This window comes from Vicia villosa, unplaced genomic scaffold (genome assembly GCF_029867415.1).
Source record: "Vicia villosa cultivar HV-30 ecotype Madison, WI unplaced genomic scaffold, Vvil1.0 ctg.001425F_1_1, whole genome shotgun sequence".
In the NCBI taxonomy this organism is placed as follows: domain Eukaryota; kingdom Viridiplantae; phylum Streptophyta; class Magnoliopsida; order Fabales; family Fabaceae; genus Vicia; species Vicia villosa.
The window spans coordinates 322396-344682 of NW_026705615.1; positions in this window are offsets into that span (position 1 = coordinate 322396).

The window sequence follows — 22287 nt, forward strand, 5'->3', positions numbered from 1 at the left end:
TTTGATTTCTATGTAGGAAAACTGGCAATTCAACATTATATGATTTCCCTGCTACATTTTGAACCTTTTTTTTTTTACTCATTTACGCTTTTATATATATTTATAAGTTATAATGTTTGGTATGTAAACTTATTACAAATTATATATGCATGTTTTTTTAATTATAAAATAAAATAAAGCAATTAAAATAAGATACAAAATATACATGTTGGAAAACTTGAATTACAAGGTATTTGTAAATTGACAAAAATAAAGAAAAATAAAGAGCAATTGAGAGATAAGTATTATTGGAATGGAATTGATGAAATCAAACTTTTATAAATATGTGTTACATCCTTTATATAAGATTATATTACTAACAAACTTCTATTTAGTAATCACATACATAATTAGCATTAACCACATATTGAACTAGTCACATATTGAACTATCAGTAACCACTTATTGAACTATAAGTAACCACATGCTGAAAACTGAATAACACATCTAATATCCTTCCTAATTCAGACTTCTTATGTTCATTTCTATCAATCATTTGGCTTCAACTTCAGCTCACTTGGCTTAAACTTCAGCTTGCAAACTCACTTTACTTCTATTTCTTTCTTACCTGAGTTCTTCACCAGTTCTCATGTGTGATTTTTCTCAATTTCCTTGAGCTTCTCAACCATTGCATCTTGCCAATTCTCATCTTGCAAGGCTTGCACATGATCATTTGGTTCTGACTCAACCTCATAGGTTCTTCAATTAGTTTACCATTTTCTCTAATAGCTTGATCTGAAAATCTCTATTAGTCATTCAACCTAAATGATGGAGTTCTAGCTCTAATTGATCTTCTCACTCCTTGAGGTTGTACAAGATCAGTTATTACCACTTGTTCATCATCATGCAAAGTAGTTTTGATGTCGCTTGAATCTTTACCTCCTTGCATTGCTTTTTATGGATTTTCCAGCCAATTCCAACCTCCATATTTCTACTAATCACCACCTTGTTCTCAATTGGTGAGAACAACTTGTAAGCACATGTTGAATGGTACTTGAACCATAACAAGGCTTCTATCATCCAACTTCCTTCTAAGTTGTTCACGAACATGTCTAAAACACAATGAGCCAAAAATCTTCAAGCGACGAAAACTTGGCTTCAAACATGACCAAGCTTCATGAGGTGTTTTGTTGTTCAACTTCTTTATTGAATATTTATTGATGATGTACGCAAAAGTTGAAGTGGCTGATCGGTCACAAATTCTACTTAGTTTTTGTCAATTATTCGGCAAAAATCCGTTAAATTGTTAACACATTGGGCTGTCTTTTATTGCTTTTTCTTAAGTTATTTCAATTTTCATATTTGGTATGCGTGCATTGCATTAGTTTGAATTTTATGTCAAGTAAGATGCTTTTGATTCTTGGTTTGGTAGTGTTAGTGTCTTCAGGTGCAGATGAATAGTTAGAGGAATAGATGCAAAGACGAGAAGAATTCTGTGAGGTTCAGAGGTGATTTTTGCTCAGAGACAGAGGCCTGACACAGGTGCCCGTGTCAGGATGAGGAGATAAGAAGCACAAAAGAGCAAAAACAAGTGAGCTGACACGAGTGCCCGTGTCGCATGACACGACCCATGTTGGTAGGTGCGATAAAAATTATGATTTTTAAGTTTTAAATGTCTTGGATCATTAAGGGTACTTTGGAATTTCTGCATTGATGGATGGTAACCTGATACTATTTAGACCTAGTTTTTGGAAGTATTGAAGACTTTTGGGATCATAGTGAAGAATTACAGAAGAAAGAAAAGATCTCTCAAGGGTTTTGGGAAAGGGAGATCTTCAAGAGCAACCGCGATTGAAGATCAACAGAATCCATTATTTTGGTAATGTCTAAGCTTCTTTTTGTATTTTCTTTGAATACTATGAGCAGTTAAACCCCCCAATGCCAGTGGGTGTCCCTGAATTGCTATTGTGATGAACCTAATTTCCATTGTTTTATGCTATTGATGTTTTTATGAGTCTAATTTATTGTCCAAAGTTCTTAATGCTTTTTCTATCGGACCAATAGTTATTGATTTACGGTTTAGGTTTAGGTCGGACAAATCACCTTAACGCTATTTGCATAATAATATTATGGTGAAATCGCGTAGGAATAAGGGTTCAACCGTGGTAACCGTTCAATTCTTGTTAAAAAGTATATATTGCTTGATATCATCTTGAATAGCTAAGGAATTAGGATTAAAGATGAATATTAAAGGTCTTCGGCTAAGGAATTAGGGAAAATGATTCTTGAGATTCGGTAGTAGACCATTCTAACACATATTTCATAAAACAAGGACTGAAGATTGTTGCAAGGCAATTCATTCATCTTACCCTAGCATGCTTTCTAATATCACTTAAAATCCAATTTTACGTTTTGCTTTACTTTGTCATCGTTAATCATTATTTCACAACATTCACCAACACCCCCATGTTCTTTTATTCAATTGAGTCATGATAGTAGCTTATCTTTTCTACGCAGTCCTCGAGATCGATACTTGGGATAACCCCTATTATTACTACATTAGTGAAAATAGTACACTTTCTAATTTACCGATCAGTGGCCTCACCTAAAAAATGCTTAGGCATATGCTTTACCTTAAGCATGCTACTAGCCATATTCAAGATATTTTTATTTTTTCCTCTCGACAATACCATTGTGCCGAGGTGTGTATGGTGCTACCACTTCATGCTAAATCCCTTCCTGTTCACAAAACTTAGCAAACATAGTTGAGGTAAACTCACCATCACCATCAGTTCTCAACCACTTGATAGTACAACCAGCTTGCTTTTCAACTAGCAGCTTGAATCTCTAGAAATTGCTAACAACTTCACTTTCTTTTCCAACAAGTAAATTAACATATGTATAGTGAATTCATATATGAAGGTTGAAAAATAGCAATTACCTCCTAGTGAATTCACTTCAAAGGGACCCCACACATCTGAGTGTATTATCTCTGATTTCTGATGTGACTTCATTGGCAAGTCGTGTTTGAATAACCTTGTAGTCTGCAATGTAACAATCCTCACACATATGCTTTGGCATTGTTATCTTGGGAAGACCATACACCATCTTTTTTATGTGCATCCAGCTGAGACTCCTAAAATTGAGATGGAGATTTCAATCTAGTTGAATCAACTTGAGTGAAATAGAGATTTCAATCTATAGAGAATAACCCTAATGCCAAGAGTCTTTTGATCCCATGCCTTAGGAGCTCAAATGAATGAATGATTTGTGATATAATGCAAATGATGTAAATAAGGTGGGATCTTATGGGTAAAAAACAGGGTATGACAACACCCTGATGGAATCCACAATGAAGATCAGACCTAAAATTGACTAGAAGAGAATCTAGTGGCGTTAGATATGTAGTTGTAATCAGACCTCTCTAGACCAATGCAAAATACAGTTCAGGGTAAGTCATGGTAATAGGATCAAACTGAGTACTATTCTTGGCAGGATGATTTTGATTATGGTGAGTAGCCTAAGGTTGAGGAGTTTGAGCTGGTGGAGCCCTGGTCACATGAGCAACTGCAACCACATACAATTTATCATAGTACTGAGGCTTACAACAAGGTCTTCTGCTTTCATTGGAAACAATGTTAGCTTCGTTCTCCTTCATCTTGTGGAAGTTTCCATAAGGTTTCTTTTACCCACTAGAAGATTCAACAACATTAGAAACTTTTCCATTCTTAATCCCTTCCTCTAGTCTTTAACAAATTGTCACTAAATTTGTAAAGTTTGAAGATACACTGCCAATAATCTTTTCCCAATATAAAGGTGAAAGAGTATCCATAAACATGACAGTCAATTCCTTCTTAGCCAATGGTGTCTCCACTTGAGAAGCTATCTCCCTCCAGCATTGAGCGTACTCCTTGAAAGACTATTTCTCTCTCTGAGACATTTTCAGCAGTTGAGACGATCAGGTTCCATGTCCAAATTATATTTATATTGCTTTATGAAAGCGTCACTAATGTAACACCCCATAAATTCTGATTTATTAATTTAATTGAATTTTAAAATTAATTAATTAATATCAGTATTTTAAATTGCAATTATTGTGGAATTATGGATTAAAAGCCATTGGGCCGGATGGTGAGATTAGTAGTGTGGGGGTGCTAAGTGAGTAAGCCCATTACTAATTATTTTATGTTTTCAAAAAATAAAGGAAATAAGGAAAAAAGAGTTGGAACGTGAAAAAGGAGAAGTTGAAGAGAAGAGCTGAGGAATGTAAAGAGGAACAGAAGAGGAAGAAACCAAAATCAAGAATTTGGCTAAGGTATGGGGGACTCTTCCAATTATCATCTATTATCGTAATTATGAATGATAGGGCATGATTGGTTGTCTCGTTTGGGTCAATTTGATTATATGTCAGAGTTAGGTTTTGGGTTAGTTTGATGAAAGTTGCTTAATTGATGAATACCTTGTTGAATTCTGTATAGATTGTGTGATGATTGATAATTTTGAATGTGGGTATTGAGTTAATTGCTATGTTATGATGCTCCTCATAGAAACCTGAATCTAAACATTTGGGTTCTAAAGAATTGATTAGAAATTGGGTTTTTGGTGTATAAATTGATATAGGATGATAGTCTAATAAGTATGAATGAATCCTATGAATGAAAGCGTGAAAAAGGACTGTTTTAGACTCACAATCGTGGACTGATAGGAGTAAAAATGAGTAAAAATTGGACTGGTACGAAATTGCAAGTTTTGGAAAATTACTGGTGTTTTGCCTATGGAACAGTGTCATACGCGTATGAGATGAGGCCATACGCGTATGAGGGACAATCCCCAGGGACAATACGCGTATGATACGCGGCTGTCCTGTCCCAAAAAACCAGGTTATGGTAAATTGCGTATGAGGAGCGTATGGAGTGGCCATACGCGTATGAGAAATTTTATGGAGGATTTTGGTTCTGCTGATACGCGCATGAAGAGGCTGATACGCGTATGTGATACTTTCTAGGAAATTTTGGCTCTGGTGAAACGCGTATGATACGCGTATGGCTGCTGTGTGTTAAATTTTATGTTTTTGTGATTTTTCTTCGAAAGTTCAATGATGCGTAACTTTTGATATGTAGGCCTGTTTTGAGTGCCGTTTTGAGGATGATGAATCTTGTGATATGATCTTGTGTTTAATGATGATTTGAATTATAATGAATGATCTTAATATACATATGAACATACTTAATGATGATGATGACGATGATGATGATGATGATATGAGTATGTCGTGTATGTTACATTCATTCATAGCCATTTGTTGAGGGCTGAATCCTAATGATGAGGGGATTCAGTGAAGGGCATAATTCTCATTGTGTGGAATTTATGCTGGCAGGGCCGTATCTTGATGATGTTGGATTGGTCGGTGGGTTATTCCCATTGATGATGTTGGTACCACATGCATATAGCCAGTTGCGTTCATATGCATGAATTTGATAACATGACTGGATGTACTTCATTGTTATGGTTTGGTGTTATGTGTTTTGTGTGATGATGGATTATATGAATATAGATGAATTGAGTGGATAATATAATTATTGATGTGTTGTTATTTATAATGCAATAATAGTTGTTAATTGCGAATGAGACTCACCCTTACGCTGTATTTTTTAGATTGAAGATAGTGGCTCCGACTTGGTGAGGATTAGCTCATGAGTCTTTGTTTAGTTAGCGTCAGGTGTCATGCTCTAATAGATGTAACACTGGGAAACGTTATATTTTGAAATTAATTTGATGACTCTGTTTTGTTTTAAATTAATTTTGAGGATTTTTGGCATTGATGATGAAATGCTAATTTTGATAATTTATTCCGTTGTGTAAACATGAGGTTGATGAGTTATGACGGATTATTCCCTAGTAAATGCATGACAGTGACGAATAATGTTTATTTTATTATCAATTGTGGCACCCTTGTTGCATGTACTCTGATTTAATTATGAATTGCCGTGGGGGATTAGAAGGATGTTACAACTTAAGTCTTGGAAACTTTGAATACAGTTCTTTTTAAGTCCCATATATCATTTCAATGAAGCGTCACTCAGGCTATCTTGGAAGTAATGCATAAGTAGTTTATCATTCTTAGTATAAACAATCATCTTTCGGTAGTACATGATCCAGTGGCTTCCTGGGCAAGTATATCCTTTGTAATTCTCGAACTTAGGAGTCTTGAATTTAGCAGTATGACCAAGTCTAAAACAAAACACATATTTTCAACAGTAACCCCACATTAATCATTTACTTCCATGGATCTCAGTCTCTTTTCCAAAGTCTGATACTGTTCTATAACTTCTTTAATATCTCCAGTATCTCCTTGACTTTAATTTTGGGAACGGGCAACACGATATTCAAAAAGAGGATTCTCGTAAGTAGGCGAAGCTACAATGTGCATAATAGGGTGGGATTCAGTAACGATAGGAGCATGAAACACGGGTTGCGAAGATTGACATATCATAGGCTGTGAAGATTGAATAATCCCTGTAGTCTTCTCATAGGGAGGTGAGTAATTCAATGGAAAACCAAACTCAGGCCAAGTAGTTTCCGACTTTGGGACAGGATGAGGTTCAACAGCGAAACCGCTGACTTCAGAGATAACGGTCCTTTAAGGCTCTTCCTTTGTCAAGACTCACAACAACTCTATGATCTTGTTCATATTTCCTTTTAACTCGTCAATGTCGAATCAAACTATTTCTTTCCACGATCTGATTTAGTTGTCCTTTCAAGTGGTTAACCTCTTCCCTTAACAACTCTTGGTCTTGTTGAAGTTCGTCCATAATTTTTTGAAACATGCTTCTAGTCCAAAGTGTTAAGGAACTAGTTTGATAGTAGGCAGACAACTCTAAAGATGAAAACATATGAAATGAGTTTTTTTGACAACTTGGATGTATGCATGAAATAAGCAATGAAATGCAATGTAAGATGCAATGCATTATTGCATAATTCAAAGGTAAAGACTTCAAACGACACATGGGAAACTTGTGAGGGCTGTAAGGTTAAGAAAAATCTACCCAACAACCTTTCACATGTATGTTCTAAAAGTTTTCGATATCCTAAACAAGTCACCAGGTTCTAAGACGGTTCCTAGAGTCACAGATCTATCTTTTGGATATTATCGATTTTAGTGACTACTCACCGACCAATAATATTCTCAAGAGAATCTCATATGAGTGTATTATTGCGTATCAACTAATCCAAGTCAACTCCTGAATAGCCACCGCACTACATCCTAAAAAAAGGCCAAAATGGATTAAATGTTCTAATGTCCTCAACTTCTCAAATTCTCAAGTTGAAAGTAATAATGCTTTCACAACTTACTTGTTTAGCATTATCACCCTCAAGGAGGCCTTCACTAAGTGGTGGATCTCAAGTTAGCTTACTAAGGAATAAATCCTAATAAGCCAACATGACTATACATCATCCTATCTTATTGTGCACTCAAGTCCGGGTATAGGACTTTGTCTCACCACACAGAAGATCACCAAGCACCCACGTAAACAAATAAATATAAACAAAAAAGAAATAGAAAACAAAAGGAAATAACATAAACATGGATAAACAAGTTAGGCTCAACCTACTTAGGGACTACTACCCAGTAGAGTCGCCATTATGTCGCGGCAGAAAAATTGGAATTAAGCTATTGATTAATTTAACTTAAAAAGCAAGAGTCGTCACCGAACTTTATTGTTTCCCAAAAAGAAAAGGGAAAGATATTGGTAAAACCCATAAAGGAAAGATCTAGGTACGAAGGTTGGTTATGCAAGGGGAAAGTATTAGCACCCATCACATCCATGGTACTCCATGAGAACCTCTTGAAAATCCGTGTTTTTAGGCTAATGCGGTATTGTTTGCAAAAAATTGACGTGATGACAAAATAAATGTTTTTTTATTATTTTTTTGCTCACCAAGACTTCAAGAGTCTCGTGCCTATGTATCCTCCATGTGCAATGAAGAAGTCAAAGCCTCGTAGTTCATGGTGATACCCACATAGGTTTGTTGATTGATTTTAGTGAGTGGTACTCAATCACTTTCAAATGGAAACAATGCTACGCGACACATGGATAAGAGAATTTTTGCATCACTACAAGAATGGATGATTGAATCACATTCGAGTGGAAAACGCTTTATCTTCACATGTGAAAGCATGTTGCATCATTGTGAAATTTACTAAGTCTCTCATTTATGAAAAGGTTTTAAATTGAAAAGCCAAGTGGCAAAAAGAATTGAATGAGTTGAAGTCGTTTTTAGGATTTTTGAAAGTGTTTTATTATGCTTAAGTTTTTTAGCATTTATTTGGTAAAAAAGGTTTTCGATCACTTGACAAAGTCAAGGTTTATTGTGAAAAAGTTTAAAGTTTCAAAAGTAAGGTTCATGGCGATTCACAATGTGATCGAATTAAAAAACTTAGGGTGTGACTTGGTATATAGACCAAGAATGCAGTGTTATGATCGATGACGATGCACAAGGCAATCTACCTACAAAGAATGGGTTAAGGCTTGATTTATGGACCAAGAGTGTGGGGGTTCACAAGTTATTCAAGCATAAAAACAAGCAAGCAAATAAAGCTAAAGAAAATAAAGAAAGCAGTAAAGTTATCACAAGGCTTCGGGAATGGGGAATTCAACTTGCCAAATGGGGGTGAAATGAAAGTAATACAAGTCCATACAAACATGTCCATACAATCAAGCATACACAAAAAGGATTAAACATGAAAATGATCGAATTAAATTGCAAGCGTACTAGCAAAGTGGGCTACTCTTCTACACGACTAATTGGAACAATTAATCGAATAGGTCTCACTATAAGTAAGTCCAGGATTAAGCTATGTGTGTGTAAGTGTGGTTGATTGCGATGCTTAAAAAGTGATCGACTTATGGTATGAAAATGGCTCGCAATCAAGTATTAGTTCTTTGAAAAGGGCTTAATACATGAAATATTTAATAATAAAACAAAGAGAATAATAAAAGAAAGCAGTAAAAATATAAACATAACATTGAAATATAAACCTAAACAAACAAGCATAAACATAACATGAAAATGATGTATGATACTTAGAAGGTTTTGATTTATTTTGAAAGAAAATATTTTTGAGGTCAAAGCTACTTAATTGAATGTAGGATTTAATCAAGTAAAATGACATTTTTTGGTTTTAACAAAAATTAATTAATTAAAAATGGTTGAACTAATTAATGGAGTTAATTAAAACTAATTATCAAGAATAATTGATAAAAGATAATCCAATCAATTAATCATGTTAATTAAATGTTATTAAAGAAATTAATTAATCAAAACAAAGTTTAATTAATTAATTCCCTAACTAAAAAAAAACAACCAAAACTAAATAGCAAAGAAATAAAATAATAATCAAAGGAAATGGGCCATGCAAGTCTGGCACTAGATCAAGCTTCTAGCAGCTTTGGGTGCATACCAATAAGAGGCGCTGGGCCTCAAGGACAGTAGGTTCAAATGGATTCATTCAGTCCAGAGGGGGTGTAGTGGACCGAATTGTGGCTGCACAATAGAAATTGGATTGAGCTCATTAAGTATTAAGCCCACAGCAAAAAAAATTAAATGAAACCCTATTCTTCTCGCTCAATACCTCTCTCTGCTCACTCTATTCTTCTTCTTCTAATTCTGTTTTTTTTTTTTTTTATAAATTCATTCTGACGACCAAATAACTCAACACCGAAGCCAAATAAAAAACTAAAAAAAGAAAACTACAGCCATGTCCGCAACAATCATTTGTGATACACACGGTTCTATCGCAAAACAAAATCAATTGATAGAGGAAAATAAAATCTACAGTAACCACAAGATCAAAACCGGAATGGAGTGAGGTTACCTACGGAGAAGAGATCTCTACAGTAACGGATTGAAACTTTTTCAGGTACATAATCATCTCTCTTCACGTTAGCGATTTGATTCCCACCTCTAGCTCTTTCGATTGCTTCTTTTGGATTCTGGTCTTCTTCGTGATTATGATTCAGAAATATCGGCGGTGTCGAATTGGTATGTTCTGATTGCTACTGGATGTTGTTGTACTGGGAAGTTGTTGCAAGAAAGTTGCGATGCGGTTTGTTATTGATGCTTTGTGTTCTGTTTTGGTTTGTTGCAGGTACGCTTTGCTTGCAGGTTGTTGATGTTGAGTTGCGGAATTTGCAGGTTGAAGAAGGATGGAATGTTGATTGTTGGCAAGTGTTGTCTTTGGTGGAGTTGTTTGTTAGATTATGCTAGGCTAATATTTAGATCTAAAAGGCATTAAAAGAAATGGACAATAAAAACAAGCTTCATACTTCATAGCTCTAACAATTCTGCAAATACTATATATATATATATATATATATATATATATATATATATATATATATATATATATATATATATATATATATGTTACCTTCCTAAAAGGGCCTAAACATAATGGGCCGAAAAACAGCAACAAAGTAAAATAAAAGATGCTAACAGCACCCCTTTAATAATAATAATAATCCTTGAGTAAAACTGAAGTTCTTTTATTTCTAGTCGGTCGGTCCAGCTTCTTATCAATACTCTTGGGCTCATTGAGAACCTTGTCCACAAGGTTCACATTAAAAGGACTTGGGCCGTGGTTGGGTGATTCACATAATGGGCCGGGTGGAACAATTGGAGAATTAGGGTTTTTAGGGTATGAGGTGGGACACGTGTCTAGCTGAGAGTCCGCCGCGGTAAGTGAGGTTGAATACAGCTATTTTGAAATTGGAACGTTGGAATACAGCTGTTTATCTCGTGAAAGTACATCTTGAGCCGTGTGAGAGAGGGAAAAGTCAGACAAAGTGGGTCCCTTGTGTACTTGCTTTGAAGGAACGATAACTCTAGAAGTAAAGGACTTGTCAAAGATAAGATTCTCACAATCTTTCTTTCTCCCCTTATTCTGCAACGCTCCTTTTTCTCCCAAAAAATTTTTCTCTCAATTTTTCAAAGACATCTCTTTCTTTTCACTTTGCTGTTTCAAGGCTTTCTCCTTAACACCATCAGTTAGCAAAGGTTGAGAAGTTACTTTAAAACTTGTTCTTTCTTTTGAAGTAGTGGTGGTACTTGAATCAGGGGCTGATATTTGTTGTTTATCTTGCAGGTTCCGCTCAGAATCAACTTGATGGTGGTTGCTGTGGTCCAAATCGGAGTAGATCGGAAGAGTTTGGTCGGGAGGGATGGGTATGAAATTGTGTAAAGGATCGTTGCCATGATACGGTCGTAATAGGGAGACATGGAAGACTGGGTGAACTCGAGATGAAGAAGGAAGATCAAGCATATACGCAACCTGACCGATGCGTTTAATGACGGAGAAAGGTCCAACAAAGCGAGACGCAAGCTTCTGAGACTGACGTTTCTGAACAGTTTGCTGCCGATATGGTTGGAGTTTAAGTAAAACATGGTCTCCGATTTGAAAGGTAACATCACTTCTCTTTGTGTTTGCCTATTTTTCCATCTGAATCCTACTTTTTTTGAGATTTTCGTTCAAAGTCCTAAATAGTAATTGTCTTTGTTGCAAGAGTTCCTCAAGTAAGGGTTCTGTTGTAGATCCCAGGACATAATCAGCTACCGTGGGTGGGTCTCGTCCGTAGAGAGCTCGAAAAGGCGTCATCTAGATGGCGGAGTGATAGGAGGTATTATACCAGTATTCTGCAAGATGGAGGAACTTGTACCACTTTTTTGGTTGAGAGCTGACAAAACAACGAAGGTATGTCCCGATCGATCTGTTAATGACTTCTGTTTGACCATTCGCTTTAGGATGATATGATGTGCTGTACTTTAACATAGTTCCTTGTTCTTTGAAAAAAGCTTTCCAAAAGGTACTGAGAAACAATGGATCGCGATCAGAGACAATTGATTTGGGTTGTCCATGTAGCCGAGTGATATCAACTAAGAAGCGTTTAGCAAGATCCTGAGCTGAGAAACTAGTGGGCATGGCAATGAAATGGTCGGATTTGGTGAGGCGATCGCAAACCACCCAGATTGTTGTGTAGCCGAAGGAGTTGGGCAAATGGGTGATGAAATCCATTGAGATGTCTTCCCAAACTTGTTGTGGTATAGGTAATGGTTGCAATAATCCTTTCTTCTTCTGTGTTAAGTATTTGTTGTATTGACATTCATTACATTGCTTAATCCAACTCTTTGTGTCTTTGTATATGCCTGGCCAACCGAAAGAAGTAGAGATTCGAGCAAGGGTGGCCTTAAGACCAGAATGTCCTGCTGTTGCTGTAGCATGAAACTCACGGATAAGTGCTTGACGACTCTGGTTTGATTCAGGTATAAATTTTTTTCCTTGAACCATATTAATCCGTTTGAAAACTTGTAATCAGTATGGTTGATGTCACTTTGGCCTAGTTGTTGAACCATTTCCTTACCTGATAGGTCTTCTGCATAGTAGTCGCGCAAACTGGAAAGTAGATCTGGGATTGGGGAGGTGATTGCCAGCAGCGTGGGTTCCTCCGAAGTGTATTTCCGACTCAAGGCATCCGCGACAAGGTTCGATTTGTCAGGTCTGTAAAAAATTTCGAAGTTAAAACCTTGCAGCTTCGCTGCCCATTTCTGTTGTTCCGGTGTTTGTATTTTTTGGAGCAGCAGATTGCGCAAACTTTTCTGATCTGTGTATATGTGGAATTCCTGACCTATCATGTGAGGGCAAGGTGTAGTTTTCATGATGTCAAAACATTGTGAATCAACTACAACTTAAGTGGAATCATAGAAACCGAGAAAATGCAACCAAGACAAGTATTTTTGGCTACAAGACACTAATAGGTCGACTCATAGACACAATAGGTCGACCTACTGCAAGCTGCTTCTAAAAAATTCTATGTAAGGGCTGAATGCGTCGACGCATTACATGCATAAGTCGACGCATGGATCTTTGATGTTATCTCGGGTATGCGCACGCTGAGTCTTCAGGTCGACGCATCCACTTTTTGAAATTCAGATGAAAGAGCAAAATGCGTCGACGCATTGATGGAATAGGTCGACGCATAGCATTTTGGGGAATTCACGGGAATGCGCACGCCGACCCTTCAGGTCGACGCAAGTGTCACACATTGCTCATTTTCAAGTGCAAAACACTCAATAGGTCGACCTATGCAGAGAGCAGGTCGACCTGTCGCTAATAAAATTGGTTTTCTGCTGTTTTCAAGTTAGGCTATGCATTGTATGTGGTATAAATACTCAAGTGATCAATCTCAAGCATTCAACAAGAAACGTGAAAGATTGACTCAACTTCTTTTCATCTTCAACCTTTCGCTTATTGATCGAGAATCACACATAATCATCTTTCTCGATCGAAGTAAGGAACGTGTGTTGATAAGGTTCGACGGTAGATATTTGTCTTGTTCGATAATCGACGGTAGACATTCATCTTGTTCGAGTGAAGATTATTGAGGGTGTTTCTTGTATAAAACCTTAGGGTTTTTCCTTCTTCATCAAAGATTTTGTTCGAAGGTTTTTGACGATCGATTCGCTTTGGTAATCAATTCAGCCGTGCCTAAGGGATTGAGGGATTGAAGATCCGCTCAACAAACTTGCTACAACCGGAGGATTGAGAAAGGAACGATCGGGGTCTTGATCGGTGAAGATCATAGACATTGACTTGATTCAACTTGAATCAAGGGGAGGATCAAATTACATTCAATTTTACTGCATTTGTGTAGTTGGTGATTGGTACATTCTATCCTTGTTAATCATTTTGCAATCAAATAAAACTTTCCTAATTTCATTTGAAATTAGGGGCAGACATACTCCTGTGAGGAGGATAGAGGAACTGCCTTAACAAATCTCGTGTTCCTTATCGTTTTTACTTTTATCTTGTTTCTATTTGTTTTCGTTTATTTCCATTGTTGAACAAAAAACTAAGGTTTGGTAAATATCGATCACCAAGTGTTCGATAAAATTACTCAACCAACTCTTGTTCAAATTTTAGTGAAAACGTTCATTGTGAGGAATATACCATATAGTGTGTAATTGAAACAATTGATATATTCGTTAAAACGTAATTCATTACTTGACATTTTCATTCGTTCGGTTTAGTGCACGTATCCGGTCCCCGATAACATAATCGCTCTTAGACGATTAAGTGATTCAGGGAAGTCACGTTTCAAAAGCTAAAATTTTCTTAAGTCGCAAAAAGGTGGTCTATTCACCCCCTCTAGACCATTCCTATCGTCTAACATATCAAATACTGACGCCACTTTTTAATGGCTTCTGTTACAGCAAACATTTCGCGGACGTAAACCGAAGCCGCCTGCATTCGTGGACATAGCTTTTTGCTGAAGAAAGCAATCGGATGACCATCCTGGGACAACACAACACCTATTGCAACGCCTGAAGCATCTGTTTCAACAATAAATTTCTTTGTAAAGTTAGGTAGTGATAAGACGGGCATGTCGGTCATTCTTTGTAATTCTGCAAAAGTTGCGGCTGCCTCTGTACCCCAAACAAATTTAGTGGAACGCAACAAATCGGTGAGAGGAGCGGCGAGAGAGGCGTATTGTTTCACAAAGTGACGATAAAATCCGGTAAGGCCCAAAAACCCTTTGAGTGCCGTGAGTGAACGTGGTTGAGGCCAAGCTAAAATGGCTTTAATCTTTTCTGCATCCGGTGCTATTGTGCCCATAGAAATAACATGTCCTAGGTAATGAACCGTAGAAACTGCAAAGACACATTTAGATAACTTCACCATATAAAAATTGGTCATTAGTAACTCAAAAATAACCTGCAAGTGAGCTAGGTGTTCAGCAAAATTAGAACTATAAATCAAAATGTCATCAAAAAAAACTAAAACAAATTTTCGTAGGTAGGGACGTAAAAGATCATTCATTGCGGATTGGAAATTTGAGGGTGCGTTTGTCAAGCCAAAGGGCATGACAAGGAATTCGTAATGTCCATCGAAAGTACGAAAAGCCGTTTTATGTGTATCTTCTGATGCCATTCGGATCTGGTGATAGCCAGAGCGTAGATCTAACTTGGTGAAAACTTGGGCAGAACCAAGTTCATCTAGCAATTCATCTATTGTAGGTATGGGAAATCTATCTTTCATGGTAACCGCATTTAGAGCGCGATAATCCACACAAAAACGCCATGTCCCGTCTTTCTTTTTTACTAACAAAACCGGGGATGAAAAGGGGCTGTGAGATGGGGCAATTAGCCCTTCTTTTAACATGTCAGCAATGATTGTTGTCATAGCGGTTTTTTGAGAGTGCGGATATTTGTAGGGTTTTACATTGATAGGAGCAGTATTGGGAAGTAGGTTTATGTGATGATCATGTTGTCTAGGTGGTGGCAGGCCGATGTGGGTTTGGAAGATCTTGGAAAATTTATGGAGTAGGCTCGCTAGTTGAGGGTGTGTGTCTTTGGGTAAGTTGGTCAAAGGTGGAGGATTTGGGGCTGAAACAGTTGCTGGTTTGGGTTGAAAAATCATGAGGTATAAAAAGGCAATGGAGTTTTGGTGGACTAGTTGTTTGAATTGGTGAAATGTTGATTGTTGTGGGAGAGAGACAGAATCCCCTTGGAGGGTCATGGGAGAATTGTTGTGATTGAAAGTAATTGAAGGGATGGAAAAATCTGCTTGGATGGTACCAAGTGTTCTTAACAAAGCCATGCCATGTACTACGTCAGCTCCTTCAATAGGGAGGAGGTAAAAGGGTAATTTAAATTGTTGTTCTTGTAAATGAGTTTGACATTATGACAAATTCCTTCATATTGCAGATGTGAGCCATTGTCGACCATGACGGGGAACAATGGTATTTTAGTAGTTGGGAGATTTAAGTGTTGAGCGATACGAGGCTGGAGTATGTTGTGGGTGTTGCCTGTATCCACTAACACCATGACTGGTAGGCCACCAATGATGCCTTTAAATTTGAGAGTTTGGGGTGAAAATTGACCCGTTAGTGCTTGGGGAGATAGTTGAAAATAGGTGTTGTCCGGTTCTGGTTGAGTTTCGGAGGCGTGGCTGTCATCAATTGTGTAGTCTTGAAGCATAGGATCTTCATCACACAGTAGGATTAAGAATCGTCCTGTAGCACATTTATGACCCGTGACAAATTTTTCATCCCAATTGAAGCATAAGCCTTGGGCTATTCTTTCTTGAATTTGGGATTAGGATAACTTTCTGATGGGAAGTCTAGGCTGTTGAGTGGTTGAAATGGGCTTTGGTTGGGGGTTCAGTTGGGCTGAAGTAGCATAATGAGATTTTTGGGGCTGGGCTGTTTGTGTGGTGGGGCTTTGTTTAGAAAAAGGGATATATGGTTTAGAATACTTGGGCTTGGATTCTTTGAGTTTAGCTTCAATTAGCTTGGCTAATCCAATGGCTTGTGATATGTTTGTGGGCTTGTGAATAGCCATTTCGTTTCTAATTTCATCACTAGGGCCAGAAATAAAACAATTTAAAATTGCATCCTGTGGTAAACCAATAACTTGATTTCCCAATTGTTCAAACTTGGTTTGATAATCCATAACAGATCCCTCTTGCTTCAACTTAAATAATTCAGCTTGATGATTATCATAAGTTGAAGGCCCAAAACGCAATTCTAAGGCCCGGGTAAAAGAGACCCAATCTGTCAATAGATGGCTGTGATGCATCCACTTAAACCATCCCAATGCATCACCTTTCATATAAAATGAAATAAGTGCTAGTCTATTTTCTGCTGGATAATTGTAAAAACTAAAAAACTGTTCTGCCTGAAATAGCCATTCTAATGGGTTTGAGCCATCAAAACGGGGTAGTTCAAGTTTAGGGGTTCTTAATGGGGGTAATTATGGAATGTGTGGGTTCTGTTGGTGAGGGGGTTGGTGTAAAAATTGGGAATGAAAATTCTGGGTGGGAATAAATTAAGGGATTGTAGGGGTAAAAGGGGGATAGGTAGGAAAAGGTGGGGGTGTGTGGGTGAAAAACGCTGCTGAACCGAAACAGTAGGCTGTGGAATAGAGTAAACCACATTGGAGGAATTTCTAAAGGGGGGAAGTAACAGGGTTTAATATATGGGTAAAAGGAGGGGATCCAAAAGATATTGAAGAGGATTGAGATGTAATACCTGCTAAGCTAGGACCTACATTCGATGCAGCAACAACAGTAGAGACCAGCGCTGATTTGTCCTTTTGAGACAGTTTGTTGACAGCAGCCATTATCTCTTCAAACCTTGTGTCTTCCACGGATTTTTCATTATCAATTTTGATTTGGAGCTGTCCTATTTGATGGGCTAGGTCAGCTGAGATTTGAGCAAACCTCTCATCAATTTGGTCTTGTGTGTCTTGCATAGCATTGTTCAAGTGTAGGGTGGAGATTTGCACAACTTCTTCAATCAGCTCTTTAGAAGTAGGGTTGGGTGGTTTTGGGGGAGCCATGGGAGGATTGAGAGGAGAAGATGAAAGCACCAATGTTAGATTATGCTAGGCTAATATTTAGATCTAAAAGGCATTAAAAGAAATGGACAATAAAAACAAGCTTCATACTTTCTTCACAGCTCTAACAATTCTGCAAATACAATATATATATAGCTAGGGTTACCTTCCTAAAAGGGCCTAAACATAATGGGCCGAAAAACAGCAACAAAGTAAAATAAAAGATGCTAACAGCGCCCCTTTAATAATAATAATCCTTGAGTAAAACTGAAGTTCTTTTATTTCTAGTGGGCCGGTCCAGCTTCTTATCATTGTTGATCTGCAACTGATGAAAGTTGAGTTGATTGTAGATTCAATTGTTGTTGTGTGGAGCAGGTTATTTGATGGAAAATAGAGGAAGATTGGAATAATTTTGACAGTTTCTTTAGCATTTTTCTTCCCCTTTCTTGTATGATGAAGCAGGGTTATATAGAGTGTGTAATTTGAAGTTAATTTGAAATTTGGTGGAATGGCAATTTGGTTTTCTACCGATGCTGAGAATAATGTGTATGTTATATGCATTTGAGTGGGTCCCCACACAATAGTTCTCATGGCTTGATTTCATAATATGGCTTGATGTTGGCTTGAAGACTTCGTAAAATGTGGCTTAAGACTTGGACCAATTGAATATGGGTCTGCAAACAAATCAAATGGGCTTTGCATTTGTCTAGTTATTTGCACATTATAGAAATAAAAAATCAAATTGGCTTTGCAATTGTCTAGTTACTTGTACCGTATAGAAATAAAAAGAGAATTTCTTTATTGACCCCCCTTACTTCGGAAATGCATTTTCGAAGTTGAAAAAAAGACTGATTTCGGAGATGCATTTTCGAAATCACCTTTTTTTACGTAAAAAAAATTGGAAATACATTTCAGAAAACAACATTTCAGAAATGCATTTCCGAAATATGCGCGTTCTGCTGTTTAAACAAAACAACCTCCCCCCCATTTCCATTTTACCCTAAAACTCAAAAAGTTTCAAAAATCTTCACATTTGTGGTTCCTACTACATGAAGTTGACTCTCCAAAGTTGCTCTACAACCTCCAAAGACTACTCAAAGGCTACATTCAAAGCTTCCAAATTGTAAGTTCTCACAACCTTATATTGTAACATTGAAATTCATATTAGGTTTGATAGAAATTAGCAAAATGATATAGGGTTAAGTTATTATCAGTCACTTAGGTTATTTAGATAGGAAAAATCTGATTTTGAAGCATTTAGGGGAAGAAATGGGTTTTCTGCAAAAATGAAGTCGCAGGTGTTTTCGGAAGTGCATTTTCGAAAACACCTCCGTGACCAGTTTCGGAAATTCACTTCCAAAGTTGACCCAATTTTTTTTATTTTCTTGATTGTTTCACCTTCTAACCTGTTCGCTTATGGATTTCAATTGTTTCAGGAAAATGGCAGGCAACCCACCTAGAATAAGAGAGGGGAGAGAGACACAGACAGCATCTGCTAGACGCGAGCGTGCGGGGCAGCGGGCGTCGACTGGTAGAGCGCGAGTTCCCGTGCAGATGGACGAGGCTGATTCCTCGTCTAGATCGAGGAGTCAGCTAGCCCGGGTGTCTTCTTCCCGTCAGGAGGAGGTACGGGAGGAGTAGGAGGTGAGATACCAGGAGGCGGCAGAGGAGATAGCTGAGGCTACCCAGGAGGGCCTAGGGACACTTCCGTGCTGATTCTTACCACGAGCACATTGCTCGACGTTTCTGGGAGGGAGATGTATTTTTTTATAATTTATCCGACTTTATCATTTAACCGTTTTTAATTTAGCTTTTTATTCCACATTGTCTCAACAGTCTAATTAACAATGTTTTTTGTTTTTGTTTTTGCTGTAATAGGAAAGGCCAACGCTAAAAATGGTGAACCACGCGTGGAAGATTTTTGTTCTCTTTAAACCAGAGGTGCAATGGTTTAATAATGTGGTGGTTGCTTTCGGTCTAGGTGGGTTGTGCATGACCGGGTATACCACCATCAGCCACGACATGCAGGGGGCTTTTGTGGAGCGGTGGCATAGAGAGACGTCTTCTTTCCACTTACCGGTTAGGGAGTTGACGATCACCTTGCACGATGTGCATTGTCTTCTCCACTTGCCGATTAGGGGGATGCTAATGAACCATTCCCAGATCGAGAGGATCTATCTGGGTATGGACCCAGATATGGCTGATTTTGAGTGTCGGACGACAAATGGGGCTCATATCCGGTTCTCTACCTTGAGAGAGTTGTATGAGCACCACTTGGTGGCGGCAGACGATTTTGAGGATGCGGGTAACGACCTATTTACGGAGTATCACCGTGCCTGCGCTCTCCGATGCTGGTTCATGTTCTTGATAGGCACTGCACTCTTTATGGACAAGAGTGCAACCTACGTCGACGTGACCTATCTCCGTTACTTCATGGACCTGACTACCATTCACTAGTGGAATTGGGGGTCAACTATTCTGGTATACCTATACCACAAGTTGAATGAAGCCTCCAACTGGAGAACCAGACAGTTGACTGGATCTGCCACACTCTTGACTGTACGTTTCCTTTTAATTGTTACACATTTTTTCAATATTAATTCACATATTATATTATCGTATCGTTTTTGTGTTTCAGGGCTGGATCATCTCCTACTTCCCTCGCATCCACGGCTTTGCCATTGATCCTGCATACAATGACGCTTTACCCAGGGCTGCCTGATACGTTTTCCAAAGGGGGAACTGTTAAGTGCCAAAATGTAGTTATTTTGTATATATGTTTTGTTGCACTTATCGATATTTTTTGTTAATACCGTTCGAATAATACCCCGTTTTGTGTATAAATACGTATACTTTGTGATAAGATGTATTTTCATATACTTTTATACTTTTTTATAGTTTTCTATTCATTTTGTAGGTATTGAGGCGCATTTGGAGCATGAGCAATAACGTGGCGAAGACACGGCTTAAAACGCGCGATTTTGAGCGGCGAAATCAATTCATTCGGCGAATAAATCTCAAAACCAAAGAATAATAAATCACCAATTTGGTTGATATGCTGTCATTGTTAGATGGGAAATTGAATAAGCTTTCCAACACTTCGAACCGGGCGCAAATCGGAGTTACGATTCTCAAGTTATGGCCAAAACACTAAATGCTGATTTTTCATGACAGCAGTCAGCGTGCGATGCGAGCTCCTGCGCGCGACGCGCGCTGTACCAGAACCAAAAATTGCATAAATAGGTGAAAAACAGATTTTTTAGGTTATGGTTTTGGGGTATTTGTTCCTAAAGTCATCACCTTCATTTTTTGTACATTAGAGCTTAGAAAACAACATTTATGGCTTGCTCATGGATGATCCGGAGTCGGGAGCTTAGTGGATCGTGTTTGACACTGCGAGAAATTGGGTTTTCTTCTCTTCCTCTTCTCTTTGTAACCATTTATGATGGGGTTTTGTTGTAAGTATGCTTTGTCTATATGTATATTTATTGCTCACGGTGTTGTTTAATGCTTTCATTACAAATCTTCATTAGTGATTGCTTTCTCTATGTGGGTTTGGATTGTTTCAGACATGGATGATTTGAATCCGGGTTTAGGAAGAACATTTATTGGGTTTTAACTCTAGATATAGATTTGAACTTGGTATTCACTTTAGTGTCGGTTCTTAATGCGTCCGTGTTGCTCGTATTGTGCTGAGAGATCGTCGACGCGAGTAATACGATCGTTGTCTCACTTTGCGTTAGACATAACCTCCGTGTGAGCGATACGTGATGATGTTGATTTGTAGTTTAGGTTGATTTCAACTGAGTAGTAAGTTTAAGTATTTAACGGGTATATGAGTTTCAAATCTCGAGAGTATCTATTGTCCGACTAATGAAATTATTTTGTGTTCATAAGTTAAATTTTCGCATTTACCGTCTAAACCCATTTAACCCAAACTCAAGAACTAAGAATCCGTCGAACGGCAGTTCAGTAGCACTAATCTCTGTGGACACGATAAATTCCCGGATAAATATTTCCAAAACTTTTGTTGCTTGCCGCTTTACCGCCACAACAAAATGGCGCCGTTGCCGGGGATTGGTGTTTCTATTGAATTCGCATTTCGATAGTTTCTTTATTTTTGAGTTTTGTGAATATCGTATATTTTGTGCATATTATCATACTTGTAAATTTTTGTATATTGATACATGTTTATATTTTCATACTTATACATGTTTGTGTGTTTGATTTTGTTCCTCTTCACTTTTGCTATTTGGCAAGGTGAAGTTGGCTAAACAAATTGAACTCGGATAGTTCGTAAATTCTAAATCTTCACTTTTCAATTTGTTTAGCCAATTAAGGATTTTGTAAATATTGTGTTTTATGTATATTTGTGTTTTTACACATACTTGTGTATACTTTTGCTTTTGAATCGTTTGTTAAGTGTTTGGGCAGGTCGCTTTCTTTAGGTTGTGTTTGAGGCGAAAGCATTAGCGTACCGCGGGGAAGTTACTTACCATTCGCGAAACAGTAAAGGCGTCGAGCTTACGACATAAAACAAGCTCTTGTTGGGAGGCACCCCAACGGTTTTATTTTTCTGTTTTAGTTTTCTGTAAATGAGTAGTGTAGGTGTTAAGTGGTGGCGCACTGAAATTCTGTTTTTCTGAGTTGGTTTTGTTTTTCAGGTGTAGCGCGCGTCGCGTGCTCATCCGCCTGTCGCGCGGCCTGGGAGCCGAAGGGTTTGGTTAGGCAGAACTGCGCTCGCGTCGCGCGGTCTTGAGGGCGCGTCACACGCTGTGTTGCTTTTGGCCAGTGAATTATTTTTAATGGTTCACTTGGCTAGCCTTTTTCCCACTTACACCAAGGCTTTATAGTATAGTATATTATTTTATATTTTTATTTTTAATTCTTTTGTTTGTGTTTAGATTCAAATTT